Source organism: Somniosus microcephalus, chromosome 17, assembly GCF_052327205.1.
Source record: "Somniosus microcephalus isolate GS21.2 chromosome 17, FLI_Smic_1.0, whole genome shotgun sequence".
Classification (NCBI taxonomy): Eukaryota; Metazoa; Chordata; class Chondrichthyes; order Squaliformes; family Somniosidae; genus Somniosus; species Somniosus microcephalus.
In genome coordinates, this window is record NC_141003.1 from 37,302,458 (window position 1) to 37,322,449 (window position 19,992).

A 19,992-nucleotide genomic window follows, 5' to 3' on the forward strand; every position below is an offset into this window, starting at 1 on the left:
AGCGGCCATCCTTCACAGCGCTCACACACCTCTGAAGCTACTGATGAAACCTGGAGATTCGCTAGTTTCCTCGCAGCGCCTTAGCAAATGGACATTGGAATTTATGGAAAGAGACATTGGTATCATTTCCAAACCCACCACATTGCTGCCACAATTTCTGGTTTATGAGGGGGCACTGCATGAATGTCCGCTATACCCGATTAACTTTGAAACCCATCCTGTGCAGAAAGAGCCCATACAGGGAGCCCCAGATGTCTACATCGATAGGTCCTCATATCACATCGAGGGATCCCCCCACACCGGGTATGCTGTGGTATTGCCAGAGAGAACCATCCAGCAACGATGCAACTGACAGTCCATACAATATGCAGAAATCGCCACACTTCTAACCGCCATGAAAGAAACCTCAGATAGACCCGTGAATATTTGGTCCGATAGTGCCTATGCTATAAAGACCATGCTGTCCTTGCCCCTGTACCACAAAAATGACTACCGTACAATCGACGGTAAGGCCCTGGTCCATGGGCCCTGGTTACGCCTGCTCTGGTCAAACCTTAAAGAGCGACCCCAGCCCTGCTTCATAGGAAAGGTAGCAGCCCATAGAAAAAGGGGTTCACATAGTGAGGGAAGTTCCAGAGCAGACAGAGCAGCCAAGGACGCTGCAATTGTTGGGGAGATAGAGGATGTAGTTGTTGAGCCCTGCAATGCTGTTAGCAAGGGCACCCCAACAGATCACCTAGATTTAAAATCCCTGCAGCAGCAATACTGGCCATACGCCGCTGTAAGCGCCTGGCATGAGGAAGGCAGACCCCTTCCTCAACCGACAGCCTGGGCCCCCAATACCACACTAGCCACTGCCTCTGACTCAGCGGGGCAGTTGCTGATGTTCAAAAGAAAGCCATACGCCTGCCCGGTGTAAGATCCGGATCACAGGCACTGTAGAATTCACAAAATTAATATTGTATTATAAGGGTCCTTTGGCAGAAGAGGCCTTAGTTTAAAGACTGTTTTAAAAGAAGCCCAGAAAGAGGGGCATATAAAATGGCTGCCAGACCCCGTGACTGACTTCTGAACACTTTAAAATGGTTCCTGCAGTCCCCAGACAGCCTTTGTGGATTCAACCCACAGTAAGTTCTGGAAGCTGTTTCTGAGAAAACGAAACCAGACTTTAACACATACATAAAGATTGGATGCAGATCCAGTCAGATCGGCCTGTAGATAAAGGCCATCTAAATGTTTTCCCAGACAAAGGGGAACAGTTCCATATTCATAAAGAACACATCAAGGACCCGTTAAAGACATCAAGGAAACATTAAAACAGTACCAGGTCATTCCAGACCAGAGATGGCCATCACCGGCCATCCCGAAAGCAGTTTAAATATAATAACTCCCCGTTGTGATCCAAGCCCACCAAAAGTTAAACAAAGACTAACCTTGATTTGGCGGGAGATAAAGGCCTCATCTGAGAAGTATAATTGGAGACACCCGGGGTAGCGATAGGGAGCCATCGGGAGCCATAAGAGCCATCAGAGCCATCACAGAGAGCTTCAGAGTGCTTTATAGAGTCTTCTTTACAACGATCCAGAGACCAAGAAGATGGTTCAAGTCGACATCCCACCCCGGGGTAACCATCGGGAGATCGTCGACAAACCCTGGGCCGTTTGATGAGATGAAACTACAGAAGAAACCTATATGAAAGCCGGCTAGAGGCTTCCAACCGTGGTCAAGCAGATGGTCTCTTCTCCCGCATCGACATCCAGGCCCGCTGAGATCCAGCCTGTCCATGACCATCACCTCGAGGAAGAGAAGGCGTGTCGCAGCTCGCAGCCCGCAGCCCGCAGCCCGCAGCGCTGACCACGAGGAGACAGGACTCCTGAAAGGATCAAAACGCAGGCCTGTTTCAAAACCTTGCAATTCCCAGTTGGATTGGTGAGCATGTTTCTGGCCCTTCATAATCGGATCTAGATAGGTTAAAGGGGGTGGTCATTTTGGGTATAACTAACATGAGTTGTTGTCCCTCGATGTTCCGTGTGTTTCCCCATTTCATGATGACCTTTGTAAAGTATAATGGCCTAGAAATTCAGTATAGCCACTTTTGGGGCGGTAAAGTCGGGCGGCCGCTAAAGTTTGCGCCCGCCGGAAAGTGGAGGGCAGTTCGCCGAAATTCAGTAGCTTTGGCCAAGGAGTTTGCTCGAGCGCTAAAACTGGCGATGCACGGCTATCCTTAGGCGCTAAGCCGGCGGTGCAGACTGATACCGCCGAGGCCGGGCGCAGCGCAGGTGCGGTCATGTTTTGATTGACAGCAGACACCCTGGCGCCGGCCAGCTCTTAAAGGGGGAAGGGTCGACTTGGTCTGCTGCCACGCCCTGGATACTGCAGCCCTCCAGCTAGGCCTAAACACTGCTGCTGGAGAGAAATAGCGCCAGGAAGGATGCAGAGGGCCCGTGAGCGAGCGCAGCGCTTCTCTGGCCACGATTTAAAGGTGCTGGTTAGGGCTTTGGAGAAGAGAAGCCATATCTTGTTCCCGGACAGTGGCAAGAAGCCTCCCAACAGGGTGTACAGGAGAGCCTGGAGGGATATCGCCCAGAGGGTCACAGCCAACAGCGATGTCCCCAGGACTGGTGACCAATGCCGGAAAAAGTTTAACGACCTCACTCGGATTGTCAGGGTGAGTACCCTTTCCAGTGTCCTCCTCATCCTTGCATGTGCACCTCACATTATGGGCAAAGGGACCTCAAAGGCCTAATGGCCAGCCCTCATCCAGCAGCTATGGCACTGGCATGAACATCAATTGCACTTTCTGCACTTTACACACTGGCCAAGCTATTCGACCATGGGAGGCAGTGCGCACAACAACAGGGCACCACACTGGCCAAGCTATTCGACCATGGGAGGCAGTGCCCACAACAACAGGGCACCACACTGTACTTAAAGGCCGTCCTTTCTCTTGCAGGCCAAGCTGGCCCAGAATCTGAAGAGCCGGACTGTCACCGGGGGTGGCCGTCCCCAGTTCCAGCAGCTCAGTGACCTGGAGGAGCGCGTGGGTCGACTCATGGGTGCCCGGGTGATTGGCCCCGTTGCAATTGGAGATGCCGACCCTGTGCTGGGCCCCAATGGTAAGGACATAACCTTTTGGACCTCTCTCGTTCCCCTTGCGCTTCAGATCTACATCCTTTGCCACTGTCCGACCAATGCGCAGAATGCCACCACTCATGCCTCCCTCGCTGACGCCCTGTCCTCACTCTAAAGCTACTCTTGTGCCTTCCTGCTTTCAGCTGGTGAGGAGGAGGTCCCTGAAGCTGCGAGTGTCAGTTCCTCGGAAGAGGAGGACGAGGAGGAGCAAGAGGAAGGCGGCCCATCGGGGGAACCCTCATCCGTGCCAGGGGATGGCAATGGAGGGGACACGTCTTCCCTGGAGGAGAGCCAGGGGGAAGTGTTGCAGGGGGGTGTAGCTCCTGTGCCCAGTGGCGTCCAGCCACGCGGGAAGGGTCGGGCAGCACGGCTGCCTTCTCCCCAGAGGGGGGAAGTGTTGCAGGGGAGTGTAGCTCCTGTGCCCAGTGGCGTGCAGCCACGCGGGAAGGGTCGGGCAGCTCGGCGGCCTTCTCCCCAGAGGGAGAGTCCGGCCTCCAGTCCGGAGATGGTCCTCGCCCAGGAGGTGCGCCTCCTTGATCAAATGTCCGCGGACTCGGATCGTCGGCACACTGAGTTCATGGGGGTTGTGGCACGGTTGCCTGAGGCCATTGAGTCCCTGGCTCATAGTGTGTCCGATTTCGGGGCCTCACAGGCCAGGGGTTTCGAACAACTCGCGGCAGCACAGGCCAGGGGTCTCGAACAATTTGGGGCATCACAGGACGCGAGTCGGGCCGAATTCAGGGCAGCACAGGACGCGAGTCGGGACGAATTCAGGGCAGCACAGGCAGCGAGTGGACAGTTGATCAGTGGTGCCGTGCAGTCACTGGCTGGTCTGATGCGGGCACAGACCAGGGCAGTACGGGCACTCACTGCTGCCACACTCGCTGTGTCAGGCAGGCATCGCCAGGGCACCCGCCGCGCTGCAGCAGCACAGCGGTCTGGCCTTCACCAGATTGCTGCGCTTGCTGCAGTGCCAGCCCGGCCGAGTGCCAGTGTCTCAGGCGAGCAGCGAGCGCCTGGCATCAGCCAGCTTGCCCCCATTGCTGCAGCCGCCACTGCCACTCCCCCAGCGAAGCAGCGACGAGCTGCTGGAGGGACTGATGCTGCCCAGCCACAGCTGCAGCAGTCAGCAGCCGGCCCCTCGAGGGCCAGAGCTCGTCTAGGCCGACCCCCAAGGGCATCTGCCGTCACGCAATGTGCCCCTCAGGAGCCTTCCCCCAGCCTTGCAGCACCCACAGGGCCCAGGTTGAGGCGGAGCAGCAGGTCGGCCAGGGGCCAGAAAAGCTTGGACAAGGACTCGCCCTCTCGGCACACAAAGTAGAGTGTGTTGGCAAATGTTTTTTTATATGGGGGTGGTTGTGTTGTCTATGGGGGGGGTTCTTTTGGTAAGGCCGAGGATGAAGGCCATTTGGATGGACAAGTTTTGTTATTCCTCCCCAGGTTGTGGGAGTGAGATATGTTTTTGACTGTTTTTTGGGGGTGTTGTCTGTTTTTGGGTTTCATGTGGGAAGGGCCCTGAGTTTGTTCAATAAAGCTTTTTCTTTATTCAGCTTGTCCATGTGTGATGTTTCAAGTGGTTGTTGCGTTAACCGGCTGAGGGCTTGCGGAGCGGCTGCATTCATGTGCCTTCATTGCCACAAGCCATTCCCTGACAGGGGGCCTAGAAGTGTCGTTCAATAAGCCGCCGACGGACGGCCCTTGGACCTTGTGGCTCCCTCCTGGGCTGGTACTCCTCCTCCTCCTCCTCCTCCTCCTCATGGTCCTGCTCGTCCTCCTGAGGTGGTGGTCCAACGTGAGGTGGCAGTGCCTGAGTCCTGCGGATAGCCAGGTTGTGCAGCATGCAGCAAACGACGACGAACTGGGAGACTCTATCCGGCGAATACTGCAGAGATCCGCCGGAGCGATCCAGGCAGCGGAACCGTTGCTTGAGGACGCCAATCGTTTGCTCTATGATGTTCCTTGTGGCTTGATGGCTTTCATTGTATGCCTCCTCAGCAGGGGTCCTGGGCGCACGGAGCGGGGTCATGAGCCATGTACACAAAGGATAGCCTTTGTCCCCGATAAGCCATCCTCTTGGGGGAGGCTGTGCCTGGAACATTCAGCTACAGTAGTCTGGCGCAGGATAAATGCATCGTGGCTGCTGCCTGGAAAGCGGGCATTGACAGCTAGGATGCGCTGCCTGTGGTCACACACCAGCTGTACATTGAGGGAATGGTAGCCCTTCCGGTTGCGGTAATCCTCGGCATTGTCGATAGGTGCCCGCAAAGCCACATGCGTGCAGTCAATGGCGCCCTGCACCATGGGGAAGTCGGCGATCCTCGCAAATCTGACTGCACGCTGCTCCTGCCTCTCTAGGGTCATGGGGAAGGAGATGAATTGGTGTCTCCTTGTGAAAAGGGCATCGGTGACCTGCCGGATGCAGCGATGCACGGCGAACTGGGAGATGTTAGCTATGTCCCCAGCAGTGGCTTGGAAGGAGCCGCTTGCATAAAAGTTCAGAGCCGCCGTGACCTTCACTTCCACCGACAGAGACGTCCTGCACATCAGCTGTGGACGCAGATCTCTGTGAAGCAGCTGGCAGATCTCTGCAACCACCTCCCTTCTGAAGCGCAGCCTCTTAACACACTGCGCGGCAGTCATGGTGAGATAGGACACCTGCTGGCGGTATTCCCTGAGTGGGTAAGGCCGACGTTGCCGACGCCTGATGCCCCCTCTGCGTCTAGGCATGGCTGCCCCTCTCACACAGCGTCTGCGAGCCCTTCGCACATAATGCTGGAACTGAGGGTTGGAACCCCATGCAGCCCCCATAATATACTTGCAAACAATGAAATCACAATGAGGCAAATTTCCAAGCTCTGGCCAGAAGCCAAAAATACCTCTCCTATGTTGGGCCATATCAGTAAGGTCTCTTCCTTGGTCTCTGTCCAGAAATCCGTTGCAGAAAAGTCATTGCAGCAAAATGGCTGGCCTTTATAGTTCAGTGTAAGTGCCCTTTAATTAGCCCTCCCCGAGGCCCGCAGGGCCTCTGCTGCGTTCCACTTCACAGTTCTTAACACTGCCACGCCCACATTGGGCGGGCGCGACTGAAGTTCCGGTTTGGGGCGCACAAAGGGCGTTGCACGACGAAATGACGTCATAAGTTGCGCGCGCAGCTGAGCGCGCGCAAACACTTTGCGCCGGCACTAAATGTCCACTGAAGTTGGGCGTAGGCGCAGATCGTCCTGCGCCCGGGTGCTAAGTGCCTAGCGCTCGAGATCTACCCCTCCTAAGGCGCTAACGGCTGGCGAACGCAACTGAATTTCTAGGCCAATATGCCTGTATCTATTTTAGCTAGTACTGTATTGTTATGATTTGTTTTTCCCTCCCATGTACCCTCTTATTTGCTTGCATTTGATTTGTTTTCCTTATGCAATAAAATTTCATTTTGTTTCATTAAACTTGGTCTATAAGAGTATTCTCTGCATTGTAGTTCCTGCACCTAAGTCCAGTGTATAGAACCTAAGGGGCGAGTGGGTCTAACCACTCAAGGTTTTACTGTGCAAAAGAGAGAGAGAGAGAGGCCTCTGGCGAGAGAAACCTCTGCGATCTCAGAGAGAAAACCCCTTACAGAAAATGGCGACTGCGGCAGGACACTGGCAGCAGGATTGCAATGTATTAGACCCAGGTTTTAATGGTCGAAATGCAATGGATGAGAGGATAGCAGATTATGTTTTTGGTAAGGTAAATCTCACTAAGCAGTGGATTTCCGATCTCTTACTGGTTGGGTGTCCGGTAGATGCAGCCATCAGGTGGACAGAGAGCAAAGAGCATAAGAAGTCAGTGGAAAAGGCAGTGTGGCTGATGTGCTACAAGAAACAAGTTCAGATTTTGACAAAGTCGTTGCAGCACAGGCAGCCAAGATCACTACCCAGGCAGCAGAGATAGAGGAAAAGGCCATGGGTGGTGAAAAACTCATCACAGCGCTTCACGCACTGAATCAGGAACGCCAAGTTGTAGCCAGCCAACATCAAGCTAGAATAGAGTACCTGGAATGCCAGGTTACTGAGGCAAAGATCAATGAAGTGAGAATACGGGAGAAAAACGCCCGCCTCGCACAACAGCTAAGAGCACAGGAGGAGAGAGTAGTGGAAGTTAAGGCAGCTTACAAGCTGGCTCTCGAGCATGGGTTTGAGAGCGCAGACCATGGCCCCTGCCAAAAGACCATAGATGACCTAAGAACGGCCTTGGTTAAGGCAAAAGGCATGGTATGCCTCGTAAGCCCAAAAGCAAGTCAGATTGACTTTTTGCAGGAATCCAAACACCCGATTCCTTGCAAAGTAGTTGTGACACCAGCCACTAAACCCTCAGCCCCGCCGAGCTATAGTGAGGCTTGGCCCGAGAAGGGGGTGGTGGAAGAAAGGGTAGCCAAGGTGGTACAGGAGGAGGAACAGCCCCTGGTAGTACAGCCGGAGCCGGCACCAATGTGTCCGACTCTGCACCAGAGGTTCGGTCCCAACGTCGCAGATGGCACGAACGGACCCCACGTGAACCAGATCGTGGTGCCCTACGCTGCCCCACAACTGAGATCCATGGTGAGCCACCTCCCAAGACTCACCGTAAAGGGAGATCCGTCAGTTCATTTCAGGGAGATAGAGGAGACAGCCGCCATCAATGATTGTGACGATCTTGAACAGGCAAAGATGCTGCTCTTCTCCCTGGATAGCACAATCCTTCAGTGCCTCTCAGATGAGAGTAAGAGGGGACAGAAAGGGTATACGGATCTCAGGGATGAGGTCTTGGAAGTTATGGGAGTAGACGACGGTAATCGGTGGAAGGGACTGTGCAGCTAACTGGAGAACCCCCATGGGTTTTCATAGAAAGGCTGTGGCCAGTGTATCGACGCAGTTGTCCGGGCATGCCAGAACGGGTTGCAATGAACGCCGAACAGCGGGTTCATTGGCTCCATTGCTTGGTTGCCAACAGCTTGCCACAGATACAGGCCCTAGCCAAATCTTGGTTTGACGCCCAAGGTCCGGTGTCACGGAGGAAACGGTGCTCCGCCAGCTCACCGTGGCATACAAGAATTGTAGAGGTCAGGAGACACCTCCCTCTAAGGGAAATGTGCATGAGGCAAAACCCACAGCCCCAAGTAAGAAGGAGTGGCGTCAGGAGGGGAATCGCCCTGCCCAAGCCAAGCTCAATTGCTACGGGTGTGGGAAGGATGGACATTGGCGCAGGGACTGTAAAAATCCATGGAAGGATAATAAGGGAAGATCTCCCGCAGCCCAAACCCAAGCCCAGACCGCCACCCCAGCACCAGCCCAAACACAAGCTGCAGCTCCTGTCCCAGCACAGGGAGCCGGTGTGGCTATGGATCCCGCTGCGATAGAATCAATTTTAGAGCCAATGCAGTCTCTTATGATCGCGCAGGGGAAGATAGCCGTCACCACTGGTCTTGTCGTTCCCGAAACCCTGACTCCTGTGCCCAAATGACTAGAGCCGGCGCAGCCCGTCTACCTGTGTGCACTGCGATATGATGTATGGAGGCGACCCCTCATGGAGATGGAGGTGGAGGAAGTAAAAGGGATCTATTTGCTGGATACGGGAGTATCATGCACCGTGATCCACACAGATGACCCTGCCACCTCACCTCTGTCCACCGGGGTTCCATATATTCTGTCAGGCTTCACAGGCAAGGAACAGGCTGGCGCATTTTCCATTCCCCTCTCCGTTCATTTAGGACCACTCCGCACCAAGTGGAAGTGTATACTGATGAAGTGGGAGGTGGAGGGTGGAAAGGGGATCCTCGGGTCCGATTTCTTGGCAGAACACGGGATTCTCGTGGACCTAAGAAATCATTGTCTTTGGGGAGCGGGTAAGGGTAAACAGGGCGAAGTAATCGTCATCCCAGGGAAAGGAGAAAGAGGGACCCTGTGCACCGTGAAGCCAAAAGAGGGCTACGACCTTGAGCTCATGGTCGCAGGCATCCCACAAGATCTGCAGGCATTCGTGTCAGGCCACCTGACTACGTTTGCCACTCACAAACACGATTGCGGGAGCATCACCGGGTTTGAGGTCAGAGTAGACGGAGACCCCATGGCCCGACCCCAAAAACAGTATAACTTCCCCCGGGAAGCGGAGCCCGACATGGAGACAGCAATGTCTTCATTGGTGCAGCAGGGCGTGTTGAGACCGATAGTCACCCATGTAAACTCTCCGTTATGGCCGGTGAGGAAGCCGGACGATTCCTGGAGGGCCACGGTGGACTAGAGTCTTCAATAGCAACAACCCAGCCTGCGCGCCAACAGTAGCAGCAGTTGCCGACCTGATAGGGAGTATTCCAGCCTCCGCGACCACGTTCACGGTGCTGGATATTTCCAACGGGTTTTGGTCCATCCCTTTAAGGAGGGAGGATCAGTACAAGTTTGCCTTTACCTTTAAAGGGCAACAGTACACCAGGAACTGCTTGCCACAGGGTTTCCACAACAGCCCCAGCATTTTCCATCAATGCATGGCAGGGAGTTTAAAAGAGTTCAGCCAGCCCAATCAGCTAGTGCAGTATGTGGACGACCTGCTCCTGTTCACAGATTCCAGAGAGGAGCATGGCCCACTATTGGCCGAGTTATTGGAGCTGTTAGGCAGAAAGGGTTTCAAAGTGAACCCAAAGAAGGCACGGATCAGCCAGCAGGAAGTAAAATTCCTGGGTCTGACCATCCGCGCCGGTGAAAGAGCCATAGATAAGGCCAAGCGGGAATCGGTACAAGATCTACCGATCCCCAACACCGTAACGGGTGTGAGGTCCTTTCTGGGACAGACCGGGTACTGCAGAGACTTCATTGAGGACAATGCAGCCACAGCATCCCCGCTGCTCCGACTCCTACACAAGGGAGTGGAGTGGTCCTGGGATGAGGGTTGCCAGGCAGCATTTGAAAAACTCAAGAGGGACTTGCAGACCGCGCCAGCTCTGGGGACCATAGATGGGGGGGAGGAGTTCTTCCTGGAGGTAGCGGCTAGTGGGGATAGCTTGAGCGCTGTACTGCTTCAAGAGCGACACAGCAAGCTAAGGCCGGTGGTTTACTCTTCCAGAGTGCTCACAGATGTGGAAAGGAGCTTTTCCAATTGCGAGCGGCATCTTTTGGCCACGCATTGGGCTGTGAAAAGGTCTTTGATCTTCACAGGCACCTCTCCCATCACTCTCCTCACCCATCACACACCCACTCGGATGCTTCTGGATGGAAGGATTAAGGATGGGACAGTAAGCAGTGCCCGCATTGCACGCTGGACCCTCCTCCTTTCACAGATGGAGCTGAAGGTAAAGGGTCTCTGCGAGCCTAGGCTCGCGGCTAACATGGTATATCCCGGAGCAGCCCATCGGTGTTCTGTAGAAGGGGTATGGGAAGTGAACGTAGGATTACGAGCTGGGATACATCCCACGGGCCGCGAGATCTACGTAGACGGTTCCAGCACGGTATCTGCTGGCGAACGACTCACAGGGTGTGGAGTTTACGACCCCGCGGCAGACATTGCCCTGGCGATTAAGCTCCCCAGCACTATGAGCGCCCAGCAGGCTGAACTGTCCGCAGTAGTGTACGTCGTTACACACCCCGAAACCTTCCCCACCCCATACACGATTTGCTCGGACAGCATGTTCACATGCAACTCGCGTACGGAGTACCTAGCCTTCTGGTCCCGCCGCGGATATACCTCTGCGGACGGGCGACCCATAACTGTAAAGCCCTTGTTAGAAAAGATCCTGGCCGCAGTGGGGGAGGAAGGGGAAGTCTTTATCCACAAGGTAAAGGCTTATTCCTCCACGGAACCCCGCAACCAGGGTAACCAGCAGGCGGATACGCTAGCCAGGGAAGGTGCCCGCACTGGCATTTTCTGGGATCCCTATGGGTCCAAACCCGTGGCAGTAATCCAGGGCAGGAATGGGACTCAGGGGGCCACAGTGGTAACACTGCCCCCAGACCTCAAGACCGTCCAAACCCTAGATCCTGCCCTAAAAACAGTCCTCAGTGCCATTACTGAGGGCAAAGAAGTAGAGGGTCCGTACGGTACAGCAGCCCTCTCCATCAAGGAAGGCATGCTGTTCCAAGGGGGACAGTGGGCTGTGCCGCAGCAGCACCGGAGGGAATTCCTTCAACTGGCCCATGAGGGTCCAGGAGCAGGACACCCCGGGCCTGAGGTCACCTGGCAACGGGTAGAACAGGCGGGATGGTGGCCGGGACTTCGGGGCGATGTCCGCGAGTTCTGCGCTAATTGTCTTGTGTGCGCTGCAAACAACCCAGACCCCCAGAAAAGGAAGGTGCCCATGGGGCACATCAGGAGAGTAGAGGGACCATGGCAGTCGATACAGGTCGACTACATTGGGCCCCTGCCCACCGCCCAGGGAGGCTATAAGTATTGCCTTGTCCTGGTGGATGTGTTCACCAAGTGGGTAGAAGCCTTCCCATGTAGAAAAGCCATGGCACTTAGTACTGCCAGGATCCTGGTCCGGGAGGTGTTCTCGCGGTGGGGACTACTGTAGAATTCGCAAAATTGGACTTTGTATAAATAAGTGTCAAATGGCAGAAGAGGCCGTGATTTTAAAGACTGTTTTAAAAGAAGCCCAGAAAAAGGGGCATACAAAATGGCCGCTATACCATGTGACCAGCTTATTGGGACAATTTAAAATGGTTCCTGCGCAACCTCAGACAGCTTTGTGGATTCAACCCACAGTAAGTTCTGGAAGCTGTTTCTGAGAGAACGAAACCAGACCCACACATATACATATGGATTAGATGCAGATCCAGTCAAGATCGGCCTGGAGACAGAGGCCATCTAAATGTTGACCCAGAAAAAAGGGGACAATTTCATATTCATGAGAACAGCACCCAGGACTAGATAACGAGATCAGCAGGACATTAAAAACAATTAAGGTCATTCCAGACCAGAGATGGGCCTTTACCGGCCGTTTAAAACATTTAAAAATATGATAACTACCCCGCTGTGCTCCCAGCCCGCCAAAAGTTAAACAAAGACTAACCTGATTTTGGGCGGGAGACGGAAGTTTCTGGAAGAAAGGTATATCTGGAAGACTTTTCGGCAGTTGGAAAAGAGCTTGAATCCGGACACTCAGAAGAAGAAGCAGGTACTCGGAGGAGGAAGAAGAACCAAGCCAACATCAAGAAGGCCGTCTCGAAGCCGGCGTCCTGCCCCGGGGAAACACATCGGGAGATCATCGACCATCCCCGGGCCATTGCCGGAACGAGAGGCCATCGACCCAACTTGGGAGAAGAAACAAAAAAATAAAACCCCAAGAGAAGAAACCTTCCAGCCACCCCGGTTGGAAGGAGAAGAGATAAAAACAAACTGAAGAAGCGATGGGAGCCAGCCCAAGGCTCCGCTAACCAGGGTCGAGCCGACGATCCTCGACCCCGCCAGCATCCAGGCCCGCCGGTGTCCAGCCGCCCCCGACCCCCACCTCAGGAGAGAGGTGTGGCGCAGCTCGCAGGGGCTCCACGATCCACGTGGAGACGGAACGCCTGAAAAGGATCAAACACAGACTCGATTTCAAAACCTTTCACTTCCTAGTGGGATTGGTGAGCATGTTTCTGACCCTTCACAATCAGACCTAGATAGGTTTAATAAGGGGGTGGATTTAAGGGTACAATTAACATGAGTTGTTGTCCCTCGATGTTCCGTGTGTTTCCTTATTTCATGTAAGAAGTCACACAACACCAGGTTATAGTCCAACAGCTTTATTTGAAATCACAAGCTTTCGGAGCGCTGCTCCTTCTTCAGGTGAAGTGGAGAAATGCATAAAGACACAGCTTATATAGTCAGAGAATCATGTCAGATGTTTACAGGTAACCTTTCCAACTGCCATTTATCACACCTCGGCAGAGAGATAATCACAGCAGTCAAAGGTGTGAATGGTGTCCAAACAGGTCAGTCAGGGAAACATTACATCAAAGAACAGTGATTTCAAATAAAGCTGTTGGACTATAACCTGGTGTTGTGTGACTTCTTACATTTGTCCACCCCAGTCCAACTCCGGCATCTCCACACCATCCTTATTTCATGATGATCTTTGTAGAGTATAAAATGCCTGTAGTTGCCTTAGTTAGTACTGTGTCATTATGATTTGTTTTGTGTTTTGTGTAGAGAGAGAAACCTCAGGGAAATCTCTCAAGGAAAACCCCTTACAGAAAATGGCGACCGCGGCAGGACTCTGGCAGCAGGATTGCAATGTAGTAGATCCAAGTTTGAATGGTCGAAATGCAATGGATGAGAGGATAGCGGATTATGTCTTTGGCAAGGTAAATCTCACTAAGCAGTGGATTTCCGATCTCTTACTGGATGGACGCAGCCATCAGGTGGACAGAGAGCAAAGAGCATAAGAAGTCAGTGGAGAAGGCAATGTGGCTGATGTTTTACAAGAAGCAGGTCCAGATCTTGGACCGGGTCGTTGCAGCACAGGCAGCCAAGATCACAACCCAGGCAGCAGAGATAGAGGAAAAGGCCATGGGTGGGGAAAAACTCATCACAGCGCTTCACGTGCTGAATCAGGAACGCCAAGTGGTAGCTAGTCAACATCAGGCTAGGATAGAGTACCTGGAGTGCCAGGTTACTGAGGCAAAGATCAATGAAACGAGGATACGGGAGAAAAACGCCCGCCTCGCACAACAGCTAAGAGCGCAGGAGGAGAGAGTAGTGGAGGTTAAGGCAGCTTACAAGCTAGCCCTCGAGCACGGGTTTGAGAGCACAGACCACGGCCCCTGCCAAAAGACCATAGCGGACCTAAGAACGGCCCTGGTTAAGGCAAAAGGCATGGTGTGTCTCGTCAGCCCGAAAGCTAGTCACATGGACTTTTTAAAGGAATCAAAACAGCCGATTCCAGCTGAGGTAATTGTGGCACCAGCCACCGAGCCCTCAGCACCGCCGAGCTATAGTGAGACTTGGCCGGAAAAGGAGGGGGTAGTGAAAGAGGAGGTAGCCGAGGTGGAGTGTGAGGAAGAACCACTGGTAGCAAAGCCGGGACCGGCACCAATGTGTCCCGCTCGGCACCAGAGGTCGGTACCAATGCTGCCGATGGCAGTATCGGACCCCACCAGAACCAGCTCGTGGTGCCCTATGCTGGCCCCCAATTAAGGTCCATGGTGAGCCACCTCGCACGACTCACAGTAAACGGAGATCCCTTGCTTCATTTCAGGGAGATAGAGGAAACAGCAGCCATTAATGACTGTGATGATCAGGAACAGGTGAAACTGTTGCTTCTCTCCCTGGATTCCACAATCCTTCAGTGCCTCTCAGAGGATAGTAAGAGGGGACGGAAAGGGTATGCGGATCTCAGGGAGGAAGTTTTAGAAGTAATGGGAGTGGACGACGGTAGTCCATTCGACCGTGTGAAAGGGACCGTGCAGCTAGCTGGAGAACCCCCACGGGTTTTCGCAGAAAGACTGTGGCCGGTGTATCAACGCAGCTGTCCGGGTATGCCTGAACGGGCTGTAATGAACAACGAACAGCGGGTTCATTGGCTCCGTTGCTTGGTTACCAACAGCTTGCCAGAGATACGGGCCCTAGCCAGGTCATGGTTTGATCCCCAAGGTCCCGGCGTCATAGAGGAGACGGTACTCCGTCAGCTAAATGTGGCGTACAAGAATTGTAGAGGCCAGGAAACGCCTCCCCAGAAGGGAAAGGTGCATGAGGCAAAACCCGCAGCCCCAAGCAAGAAGGAGTGGCGTCAGGAGGGGAATCGCCCTGTCCAAGCCAAGCTCCATTGCTACGGGTGTGGGAAGGATGGACATTGGCGCAAGGACTGTAGAAATCCGTGGAAGGATAGTAAAGGGAGATTTCCCGCAGCCCAAGCCCAAGCCCAGACCGCCACCCCAGCACCAGCCCAAACCCAAGCTGTAGCTCCTGCCCCAGCACAAGGAGCTGGTGCAGTTATGGATCCCGCTGCGATTGAATCAATTTTAGAGACAATGCGGTCTCTGATGATTTCACAGGGGAAAATAGCCGTCACCACTGGTCTTGTCGCTCCTGAGACTCCGACTGTTGTACCCAAGTGACTAGAGTCGGCGCAGCCCGTCTACCTGTGTGCGCTGCGATATGATGTATGGAGATGACCCCTCGTGGAGATGGAGGTGGAGGAGGTGAAGGGAGCCTATCTGCTGGATATGGGAGCATCGTGCACCGTAATCCATGCAGATAACCCCACCGCCTCGCCTCTGTCCACCGGGGTCCCATATCTTCTGTCGGGCTTCACGGGCAAAGAACAGGCTGGCGTACATTCCCTTCCCCTCTCCATTCGTTTAGGACCACTCCGCACCACGTGGAAGTGTACCCTGATGAAGTGGGAGGTGGGAGGTGGAACGGGAGTCCTGGGGTCTGATTTCTTGGTGTCCCACGGGATCCACGTGGACCTGAGAAATCATTGTCTCTGGGGAGCGGGTACGAGTGTGACGGAGATAGAGAGTGTTAAGGAAACCCCTACGAAGGCGCAGGTTGGCCGGCGAGAAGTAAAGTTCTTGGCTCTAACCCTATGCGCTGGTGAGAGAGCCGTAGACCAGGAGGATAGGCCGGAATCGGTGGAAAATCCACGGGTCTACGCCACTCGCACAGTGGAGGTGTCCCGACGCAACAAGTGGTTTCGCATGAAGTGATGCAAACTGTTTAAACCGGGTGCGAGAACATCAGCAACCGAAGCCAGGTCTGAGGGTAAAGATCCTCAGCCTGAGGCGCGCGATGAGTCACAAACCACACAAGCTGGCGTTGTAGCCTGCTTGGAAGGAGAAGCTGTCTTGCCCACCTGGGAGGAGGTTTCCCCGATGGCCTGGGACTCGGACGAGGAGGAGCCTGAACAGCAAGGCCCCGCCCTCGACACGATTCTGGAGGAGATGGAGTCCGAGGACGGAGGTCCCGCCCTCGACTCGAGCGTGGGGGAGGTAGAAATTGGGGGCAGAGATTCTCCACCTGTAGGGACAGGTGAGGAGGAGCCGTCTGCCACAGGCCCAATTCCCGAAGGGGCGGAGCCTGAGGGGAGAGAGCCGAAGCCCACAGTTGTGGAAGAGCAACGGGCTGTGAGAGCTGAAGTCCCACCCGAAGGACCACTCGCCAAGGGAGCCTGCCCGAATCCCAAAGGGGCGGAGCCTGAGGGAAGGGAGCCAAAGCCCACAGTCGTGGATGAGCCACGGTCTGTGAGAGCTAAGGTCCCACCCGAAGGTCCACTCGCTAAGGGAGCCACGCCCAAAGTACCTTTTCGCAGGTCGACTCGAACGCCTCAGCCTGTAAAACCTTGGCCCGATTCCCCCGCTCCCAGTAAACGCCGACTTCAGAAATCCATGAAAAAACACAGTCCCCGATTAACAGCAAAAGGCTGCGGGGAACCCGAGCCACAGGTCACTGCAGCCCCGCCACAGGGAGCGGCGAGCTGCAGTCCAATCACGGGTTAGGCAAGCCGCCCGGGGACGGGCGGCGCTGTACATAAGTTTAGGTTTAAGTTTAAGGTGTGTAAATATATTAAGGGGATTAGAGTTTAAGTAGTTTTAAATCTGCCCGGTGTGTGTGTTGTTTTGGATCGAGGTCGAAAGACCCGATCATGCCGTCACCTAAGCCAGAATCTCTCGGGAGCCTGGCTATATTGTTTGATTTGTTGCAGGAACCAGGAGAAAGATGAGAGGGATTCTCGTCGCGTTCGTGACGATCGGGTGGAGCTGGGCCTATCGGGGCCGCACTAAGGACTCTACCATCTATGGGTGCTCTGGCAACAGAGGCCCCATCGCGACTGACGGAACCGGCCCACGGGACGCTGAAGAGACTGCTGCCTACTTCCATGAAGGAAGATGGCCAGGCTGGCTGGGGTCGAACTCTACGGAATACTCCAGCCAGACAGGGTCTGCATTCAGAGAAACGTCTCTGATGTGCCCCAGGGTATGGATCATTGCACCCAGGATCAGCGTCACCGTGGGCAAGAAGATTTGCCTTGTTTGCAACGGACATGTACCTTTGGACCGTTGGTGGTGGCTGCGCAAGTTGAGCAGCACCATGAAGAATTCCACTGTGGAATGGGAGAGATTGGGTAATAACACCCATCGGACAATAACGGGAACTCACGGGGGGTTGAGTGTCTGTTGGGACAAATGGTGGGAACCAGATCCCAGTAAACGCCACGGAGCTCATCAGCCGACCCCACAAGCCCCTGCCCACAGTCCCGGTAGCTAAAGCCCTCAAGGAAGGGTGCCCCACCATGACAAAGGGACCCGGGAATGGATTGGTATTGGTACCCACAGGTCAGGTGCTGTACCAAGGGGTGCACTATGCGGTGGCTTCGGTGATTTTAAACCTCACCGAGGTACGATTGTCAGAGTGGTGCCCCAGGGAAATGGAGCAATTATACCAGGTCCTGTTAACAAACATGTTTAAACAGTTTTACGAATTCGATTCTGCCGATGTCGACAGAGCCGAATTGTACAGCACACCACATGAGGTCTTAGACAAAATAGGGAGGCAAAGAAGGGGTGCAGTAAATGATATTTTCACAGTTTTTAATACAGGAACTTCCGTCATCAACACACTGGATGATGTGGAGCTGCAAACCCAGATCAATGGTTTGAAAACACAGTTAAGAAAGATACTGACTGATGAGAATAAGGTAGTGGGTTCTGAGTTACATGAGGACCAGGCCATGACACTACACTTAAAAGGGATAATAGCTGAGCTGGAGAAACACGCCAGAACGGTAAATGCTCTCATCAGGGAGGATCGGAATGCGTCCGATCAGGCTGCGCAGAACGAAGCTTGTGTGCTATATGGGGCGTGGTTACTGGGCGAGGGCCGCAGTAATCTGGAGGATTTAAAACAAGGTTTAGTCCCCTCCTGGATCAGCAACAAGCACCTCGCAGCCCTCCACCCTTTTGAGAATACATTGAGTCCGTGCCAGCTCAGACTAGCTTCAGAGGCCTACCCAGTCCCAGTGGACTGTGGACGGTCTAATCACACCATTATGGGTATAGTGGTAAGAATGCCGGTGATGGGAAAGACAGCAAAACCCGCCCCGGTATACAGGGTGGAGAACATTGGAGTCATTCAGGGGGGTGCGCGCATTCGTTACACAGGGGTCCCACCTTAAGTCATTCGATGGGAGCATGCAATGATGGGTACTGACCACTTGGGGTGCTGGAGCCGGGAGCACACATCATCCTGTGTCCCCAGCACTTGAATGCCCATTCAAAACCACAGTGCGGGTTCAGAACTGCTGGCGCGAAGCCTATAAATTGCACCATGGAGGCAATGGCACAAGGCCATGTGCCCCCGCAGGTGGCATATATAGGAGGTGGGACATACTGTGTCACCACTGCAGCGCCCCACTACCAACATGGACAGCACCGTTGGTGTCCGGTTAGTGACAGCAGCTTCTGTTTCAAGCCCAGGGCAGAAGTTCAAGTGGCCCAAGAGCGAATTGACCCCATCCCTGAACCTTCCACTGTTCACATCACTGTTAAGAAGAATTTCACCGATCTGCAGCGATTCGTTGCACATTTTGGCTGTATCATTCCCCCTCTCCCTGAACACCTCACCAAGATATTAAAAGCCGTTGTTGTTTCACGGAAACACTTCTACACACTGGAGCAGAAGACTTTAGAGATAGGGGCAGACATATTGGACATAGTGACCCCACCGTGGTGGGACCTGTTCACTAATATAGAAGTCCCTTCCTAGATTAGGATAGCCTCCCACATTCTTGTAGTGTGCCAGGTTGTCATTGTAGTTTATTTGCTGTTTGTACACTGTAAAAAGGGTCAAACATTCGCAACAGTATGAGAATAGAGGGGAATGGAGGGAGCATTATGTGCGGGTAGAAGAAGAGACACCCGTTTAGATTTTGCTGCTTTGTATAAAGTTAAAGTTTTCCCTCCCTCCTCTGTATTATTTTTGACATGTATTCATGTGCATTTTGAATTTTTCGTGTGTGTATTTTACTTTATGATTGAAGTTTTATTAGATGTGATGCTATTATTAGAAGGTAATGTGTATGCACTAGGTGATGTAGGGGTATAAGGACCCCCTCCACGCCTGGAAGTAAATTGTTAGATTTTTAGCTCCAAGGTATTGCCATCTATAGATGCTTAATGTACACTAGATTTTTCTGAAATGGGAATTGCATGTGTCGTGGGGTCATAGATAGGTAAATACTGGGGATGGTTAGATTGTGGAAAGTCAGAAAATTTTGCTCACCCAGAATTATGATACTTCAAGCAAGTTACAGTATCATCAGGGGGGAGTGTAGGATTTGCAAAATTGGACTTTGTATGAATAAGGGTCAAATGGCAGAAGAGGCCATGATTTTAAAGACTGTTTTAAAAGAAGACCAGAAAAAGGGGCATACAATATGGCCACCATACCATGTGACCAGCTTATTGGGACACTTTAAAATGGTTCCTGCGCAACCTCAATCAGCTTTGTGGATTCAACCCGCAGTAGGTTCTGGAAGCCGTTTCTGAGAGAACGAAACCAGACCCACACATATACATATGGATTAGATGCAGATCCAGTCAAGATCGGCCTGGAGACAGAGGCCATCTAAATGTTGACCCAGACAAATGGGGACAATTTCATATTCATGAGAACAGCACCCAGGACTAGATAATGAGATCAGCAGGACATTAAAAACAATGAAGGTCATTCCAGATCAGAGATGTGCCTTTACCGGCCGTTTAAAACATTTTAAAATATAATAACTACCCCGCTGTGCTCCCAGCCCGCCAAAAGTTAAACAAAGACTAACCTGATTTTGGGCGGGAGACGGAAGTTTCTGGAAGAAAGGTATATCTGGAAGACTTTTCGGCAGTTGGGAACCAACTTGAATCCGGACACTCAGAAGAAGAAGCAGGCACT

At 53.2% G+C, this 19,992-nt stretch overlaps 1 pseudogene; it reads left to right on the top strand.

The window, feature by feature from the left end:
- The first annotated feature begins 342 nt into the window (after nt 1–342).
- Nucleotides 343–19,992, top strand: part of LOC147105646 (protein NYNRIN-like) — a 46,354-nt pseudogene continuing 26,704 nt past the window's right edge.